Raw genomic sequence first — 6,702 nt, 5'->3', positions numbered from 1 at the left:
CGCGCCAGCCGCCACTTCTCCTGTGGCTCCAGCATCAGCCGCTGCTGTTGCCTCTGTGGTTTCTGTTTCCACAGCTGCTGCTGCTCCTGTGGTTCCAGCGTCTGCCGCCGCTCCTTCTGAGGTCAACGTGTCAGCTGCTGCCGCTCCTGTGGTTCCTGCGTCAACCGCCAACACTGTCACTCCTTCTGAGGTCAATGCATCATCTGATGCTGCTCCTGTGTTTCCTGCATTCGTTGCCGCTCCTTCTGAGGTCAATGCATCAGCTGCTGTCGCTCCTGTGGTTCCTGAGATCACCACGTCAGTCACTGTTTCTCCTTCTCTGGTTTCTACTTCCGCCGCTACTGCCGCTCCCATGGTTACCACGTCAGTCGCTGCTACTCTTCCACTGGTTCCTGCTCCCGCCACTGCTGCCATTCCTGAGGTCACTGCATCAGCTGCTGCTACTTTTCCGCTGGTAACTGCTCCCACCGCTGCTGCTACTCCTCTTGTGGTCACCGTGTCAGCCTCCCCTTCTCCTTTGACTCTTGCGCCTGCCGCTCCTACGTCAACTGCAGCTGCCGCTCTTGTGGTCACCGCGTTGTCTGTCTGTCCTGCTCCTCACCACAGTAGAAGAAGAGGTCGACGTGGTTCTCCAGCCTTCTCCCTACATAAGTCGGACTACTCTGCCCCTGAGGTCCCCAGCGCTGATCCGGCTCTCCTGGTCGAGAGGCACCTCCGGCTACCCCGGACTCGTTGGTTTCAGACCCTTCACCAGAATCCTCGGCTGCAGACCCCTCGCCAGACTCATCAGCTGCTGACCCTGCAGCTGCAGAACCTGTTTCCGACCCCGAAGCTGCTGAACCTGGCTCTGTCCCCACCGCTGCTACTGAACCTGTCCCCGCAGCTGATGAACCTGTCTCTGTCTCCACAGCTGTCGACATCCCTCCTGTCCCCTCAGCTGCCGATGTCCCGTCCAGTCCAGCAACTGTTAAGCCCACCATTACTGGTCCCATTCCATCCTTCCCCGAACTCTGGTCCCACTATGAACGGTCCTTGAGACGCCCGCCCGAACTTGACCTGTGGTATGGATGGTCTCAGGGACGTTCACCTGAACTCCTGTTTTTCATGTACACAGGGCTGCACCTAGAATGTTTGTTTTGGTGCCCTCTGACATTTAGTTTTCCCCCCACTGCCCACCCAAGTTGGGTTGGTGTTTTTGAACGTCAGGAGACATTTAGAAGAGAGGGGGATACTGTAAGGCTCTGCCCCAGTCCTGTTTTTGTTCACTAGTTAATGACTCTGCTCTAATTCTGTTTCTGTGCATTAGTTTATGACTCCCTGCTCCAGTTCTGTTCTGTACACATAGTTTGACTCCCCGTTTCAGTTCTGTTCCTGTGCACATAGTTTATTATTCTTTGTTCCAGTTCTGTTTCTGTGCACTTAATTAATGAATCTATGCCCCAGTCCTGTTAATGACTCTCCAGGTGCTACGTATTGGTTTAATAGTGGCTCACCTTTATATTCTGAGCTCTCCTGACTCTCAGGCAGGGGAGCATTATGTGTCATGACTACACCTTCACGGTTGGCTCCTAGCGTCCTAGTACTTTTGGTTATTCCTCGAGTCGTAAGTAATATGGCTGCCCTGTCAGCACCTCATGTTTGTTACCGCCTTTTGAATAGTATTGCTGCCCTGTCAACACTTTGTTTTTCCCTTTTTGTATATTAAACTCTTTTTGACTTCAGTGGAGTTCTGTTTGTATTTTGGTCTAAGCCAACACCCGATCGTGACATAATCTGCATAGAACTCTAATTAAACCTCAACACGTTTGCATGACTCGGTCGTAGTTTGTTTCTGCTTTCCTAACTGAACAACATTTCTGTTACTATGTGGATATGTATGCCGAACATAGACAGACTGTTTATTATGTTTCTGATACTAAGGCTGCAAATGTGTCAGTCTGTCCATCACCTCCATCCATCCATCCATGCATCCATCCATCCGTCCATCCATTATCTTTACCCGTTTATTCCATTTTGGGCCACGGGGGTCACTGGTGTCCATAACCAGCAATCGCTGTGCGAGGGGCGGGGTACACCCAGGATGGGTCGCAAGTCCATCACAGGGCCACATAGAGACAAACGAGACAAACAACCATTCACTCTCTCACTCACACCTAGGGACAATTTAGAGTTACCAATCAGCCTAACATGCATGTTTTTGGTATGTGGGAGGAAACCGGAGCACCCGGAGAAAACCCACGCATGCAAGGAGAGAACATGCAAACTCCACCCAGAAAGGCCCCTGGACCGGGGTTTGAACCAGGGACATGCTCGCTGAGAGGCAGCAGCTCTACCAGTTGCGCCACCGTGCTGCCCCTGTCCATGACCTCGGGTCAGTCAAATATTTACTCAACTTTTGACATACTGATACCATCAGAAGCCTCAGGACACTGACACCTTTTTTAGGATCCCTCTTTAGCTACATATTTACTGTATATGACATTTACAACAAAACTATTTAAAACTAATCAGACTGAAGAATTGTGGGCTTCCTTTTAGTTCCTTCTAGAATTTCAGCTTAGCAGTTCTGCAGCTCGTACAAATCCAGAAACAACGAACTGAAAAAAAATCTGATTCGGTTCAACTTTAAACTTTCTCAAAGTCCAGCCTAAATTAAACATAAAGATAAGCTTATCAGTTCTCTGAGGTATGTTTAATCTGCAGGATAGATCAATTTTTCAGTTGTTTTCTCTTGAGGACATGAACCTATATTTACCTTGTATTTTTTTTAATATCTTGTGTGATTCTGAGTCAGTGTGAAGGTCTGGTACTCGCTGTGGGAACTTTAAATCGTCTCGTTTACGAGTTTAACCGTAAGGTGGAGGCGATTGAGAATCGCAGACCAACTGCGGCTTCTGGGACTCGTCAGCGTGGTGGGTTCGACCTTGAAGGAGACTCATAGCATGGATCAGTGGAATGGAATCCCACAATTAGGCATTTTCGGAACCAGAACGCCCAGATGGACTTGAGGCTGAAGAAAAAAATCTGTCTGCCTGAAGAAAAAACAAAAATCAAGTTTATCTGAATCAGACTCCTGACGGACTCAGAGACGGGCTGACTATCAAAGTTCTCCTAGGACATGAGTACCCAAGGACAAAAGCTTCATCTATCGCACCCCCCCTCCCCCCCGAGAACTTTCTGTGCAAGCTTATCAGAACTGCTGGCTGGAACAACATCTTCAGAAACTGTGGCTGATCTGAAAAAACGCTCATGGACAAATCTCAACACCTCGATGTCAAATGCAAATGTAATCATGTTTTAATTGTGCTGCTGGTAGAGTTTTTTGATGTCTCAAATCGTGTCCTGATAGACAAGATGTGAAAGATCTTTTTTGTAATACCACTATATACCCTCATGTTTCTCCCCCTTTTCCTATCTAAGATTATTATCTGATAAGAATAAGAAGGCCGCGCTCTCCTGTAGTTGCAGCTTCGTGCACTCCGCCCATCTTTCGGACGACTGTACGTACATATTTGCAGTGTACCTCGGTGCAATTCCAATAAAGTTTATTCTGATTCTGATTCCTCATCATGCTCCTTTGTATTGAAATCCTGGCCCAACAATTTCCTGTGGGACCAATAAAGCTCTTTTCTCATCTTATCAAAGTTTTTTTTTCCACTTTAGTCTCTAAATGATATTTAAGCTTGTGGTTTCAGCAACAAAAGTAAACCTTGTGATACTGAGATAAACAAAGAGCCAGTATGTGTTCAACACCAGATTCTGTTTCATAATTGCATGTGTTCTCTACAAATAAACAGGTCATTCACAACATACACACATTAAACATTAACAGGCAGTCATGAATCAATGTAAAATCAGTGCAGAGAATCTCGTCAACAGGAGTTTTGGAGACGTAGTAACAAGGAATCAAGATGGAGATTCAAATTATAATCCTTAAACACGTTGACCTGTGTACCACAAGCATACAGCTTTAATGTTGATTTATGTAAAGAAATATTTTTCAGTCCATGTCTTCTGGAAGTGATCGACTTTTCTTTTTCTGGGGTGAGCTGACATTTTAAGGGCTAGGTGGTCATCATCACCTGTGGTGGTTCAGCTACGGAGGGCAAGCAAGCACATTCATATGTATTAATAAAAAATTAAAAAAAGAACAGCATGTTTTTCAAAATAAAAGCACAAAATTCATTCAACCTTTATTTAGACAGGTAAATCCCATTGAGCCTCGAGGACTCATTTACAAGAGAGACCTGATTTTAACAAAGAATGAAGATGACAACAGTGACAACAATAGACAGTTATAAAAAGGCATACAGACTTTTTTTTAAAATTGTTTACATATAAGATGGCAAGAAAAAGTAACACAAACAGCTAGATTATTCACAACAATGTGAAAGGTATAAATCTTTCATTTTATTTTAATTTTTTTAATTTATGACTGATCTCACATGGACCATACATGGGCTGAATGTGACCCGCAGACGTAGGAATGCCCAGGTCCAAGGCCGGATTAACCATATGGGCAACTGCCCAGGGGCCCATGATCTCTAAGGGGCCCATGATCTCTAAGGGGCCCATGATCTCTAAGGGGCCCAGGGCAGTGAGGGCACAAGCAAAACATCTGGTTATCTCCTGCTTTACTTGGAGCCCTGCGCTGCACAGAGACACTGCTGCGCTTCCACTGCATTTGGGCAGCTCCTCTTCCTCCCAGCTCGGCTGCTGCAGCTCGCGATTGTTTTTTTTTTTCAATCGGATCCTCGAAGGTGCGACCTGTCAATCAACCCAGAAGGCGTGTCAGTAACTGACCAATCGACAACCTCAATTTGTCCCGAAGGTAAACGCCCCTTACCTGCTGACAAGCTCATCAGTTTTTTTTTCCTTGAGAAGCTTCTTGTTTTAATTAGAACAATAAGTTTGTATTTGTTGTGAGATTATTTTTATCAGTTTTGCAGTTTTTAATCTACTTAATGAAGAATAGTATGACTTAAAATCGTTCATAAAACACGAAGGAGGATTTATTATCCCTCCTCTTACTACAGTGAATGTGGTACTTTGCTATAAGTACGACTATATTTATGGCATCAGAGAAAGCTGAGCTTAAGTTATCCACGTAAAGTAAAATGTTATCAGCATGAAAAGAAGGAATGTTAAGTTTGAGATTAATCCAGTTTCTGATGTCTGACCAAACACTTTGTATTGACATGAAAAAAAAAAATTGCTCGAGGGATTCATCTAGTGATTTACAACAGACACACAAATCAACATGAAATTTAAATCTTCTTTGCAGAAACATGGCTACAGGATATATCTTATTTATTATTTTAAAATGATTCTCCTTCAGGCAGCACGGTGGCGCAACTGGTAGAGCTGCTGCCTCTCAGCGAGCAGGTCCTTGATTCAAACTCTGGTCCAGGGGCCTTTCTGGGTGGAGTTTGCATGTTCTCTCCGTGCATGCGTGGGTTTTCTCTGGGTGCTCCAGTTTCCTCCCACAGACCAAAAACATGCATGTTACGCTGATTGGTAACTCTAAATTGTCCCTAGGTGTGAGTGAGAGAGTGAATGGTTGTTTGTCTCGTTTGTCTCTATGTGTCCCTGTGATGGACTTGCGACCCGTCCAGGGTGTACCCCGCCCCTCGCACAGTGATTGCTGGACATGGGCACCAGCGACCCCCGTGACCCAAAACGGAATAAGCGGGTAAAGATAATGGATGGATGGATTCTCCTTCACTTTAGAAGATTTAGGTCATTTGACAAATTTAGAATGAGCAGAAGTCATATTGGTTTTATGATTTATACTGGGAGGTTTCTTGAAGGAATCTTTGTTATAATCAGTAAATCCTTTGTCGCAACCATTCATTGATCATCTTATTTCATTTGAAGTCAACTAAGTTACAGCAATTAATTTTCATGTGGGCATCAAATCGTCACCTTTGAATTTACAATATTTTTAATTCATTGAATCAGCTGTTGGTCAGGTTACTTCTTGTTGTGCCATTAGCTCTAAAATAGTTACTGAATCAAGTGTTTCCTTCCATCCATCCGTGGGGGTAGCAGCCTAACCAGACTTCCCTCTCCCCAGACACTTGGACCAGCTCCTCCAGGGGAATCCCAAGGCGTTCCAAGTGTTTACTTTGTAGGTAAAACTAGATGTTAACCAACCGTTAAAATACACCAGGATGCAGGAAATGACATCTACTTTATTCAAAATTTTCTGGGGGAGGACCCCCCCCCCCCTTCAGTGTGTGTCCCAATACACACACATTATAAATGCTTCTAACACCAGTGGCCAACAAGTTACTAAACAAGTACACGTAGGGTGATGGGGGGGGGTCAAAGTGCATTAAACTTAATTCAGTCTTGATGATTTGTTTCAATGAGCATTTGGATTAAAATACATTAAAATACACTTGATAGTTAGAATTTTAAGTATATTTACTGAATATTATGGTAATTTATTCTGTATTTTGACAGATTATGGTGATTCTCACGTCGTGATGAATGGGCCCTTGAAGATTGTTGCCCAGGGTACAGCGAAGTGTTAATCTGGCCCTGGCAGGTCTGAAGATATTTGTATTGAAAGAGAAATATTAAATTAATGAAAAATGACAAATACTGCATGTTTTGTCCAAAAAATGAGTCAAACCAAACTTCCAATTTGAGTATGTAGAGTTAGTAGAAACAAAACACCACGTTACAGAGGGAACC

This window comes from Nematolebias whitei, chromosome 1 (genome assembly GCF_014905685.2).
Source record: "Nematolebias whitei isolate Nwh7 chromosome 1, NemWhi1, whole genome shotgun sequence".
Classification (NCBI taxonomy): Eukaryota; Metazoa; Chordata; class Actinopteri; order Cyprinodontiformes; family Rivulidae; genus Nematolebias; species Nematolebias whitei.
Note: the sequence above shows the minus strand (reverse complement) of the source record.